The sequence below is a fragment of the Echinops telfairi genome, unplaced genomic scaffold, assembly GCF_000313985.2.
Source record: "Echinops telfairi isolate 266 unplaced genomic scaffold, ASM31398v2 ScPeMD7_7;HRSCAF=31, whole genome shotgun sequence".
NCBI lineage: Eukaryota > Metazoa > Chordata > Mammalia > Afrosoricida > Tenrecidae > Echinops > Echinops telfairi.
Window position 1 is genome coordinate 25,587,334 of NW_022103904.1, and position 1,027 is coordinate 25,588,360.

The window sequence follows — 1,027 nt, forward strand, 5'->3', positions numbered from 1 at the left end:
AAAAACAACACAAGTTTTATATTGAAAATAATTTTATTCCCACCTGATTCCTAGTTCTTCTCAGAGACAGTCACCATTGTCAGTTTCTTTTGTTTCTTTCCATGTATTACATATGTACTTATAAAAGTATGAAGCTTGAAAAATTGTGTATATGTAAAAAGAAAAGGTGTGGGAGAGCTAAAATCCCCATCTGTTGTAATAAGTGCCAATCAAATCCACTGCCATCAAGGCAGTTCTAACTCAGAACAGCCTGATATGGGGCTTCTGAGACTGTAAATCTTTCCCGGAGCAGACAACATTGGTTTTCTCCTGTAGAGCAGCTGGTAGGTATGACCCACCCACCTTGTGTTAACCCCAGCACCACCTAAGCTCCTTAGTATTATAAGTACTTGATGTTCAAAATTTCTGAAGCAAGAAAAACAAATGGTTTGCCATAAATACCAGAAAATAAAAGCTAAGAGATGTGAAAATGGTGTGAGGTGCCTGTTTTCTTGTTATATATGTCTTGGAACTGCACATATGTAGTCTTTTTCTTGAGTTAAAAATTAACTTTAAAAAAGTAGTAACTACAGTTAAAGAAAATGAAATAAAAATTATACACAGATTGACAATTGGACATCCCCTTACAGAAGGGTCACATGGAAGAGACGAGACAGGGTGCAGTATAGCACCGATGAAACATACAGCTATTCTCTAGTTCTTTAATGCTTCCTGTCCCCCACTATCATAACTCCAGTTCTACCTTACAAATCCAGCTAGACCAGAGAATGTACATGGGTACAGATAAGAGCTGGAAATACAGGGAATCCAGGACAGACAAACCCCTCAGGACCAATAATGCAAGTAGCAATACTACAAGGGTAAGGAGAAGGTGGGGGGAGAAAGGAGAAACCAATCACAATGATCTACATATACAGTGAACCCTCGCCACTTCGCGCTTCGACTTCCGTGGCTTCACTCTATCGCGGTTTTTGCATAACAGCGCATGCTCTGTCATTACTGCCACTGATTGGCTCATACTGTACAC

The 1,027-nt window shown here is 39.5% G+C and overlaps 1 protein-coding gene across 2 annotated transcripts in view; it reads left to right on the forward strand.

The window, feature by feature from the left end:
• The window catches only part of SEC11A (SEC11 homolog A, signal peptidase complex subunit), a 51,048-nt gene that overhangs the window by 19,751 nt on the left and 30,270 nt on the right, over positions 1–1,027 (forward strand). The gene's annotated exons all lie outside the window — the stretch shown is intronic.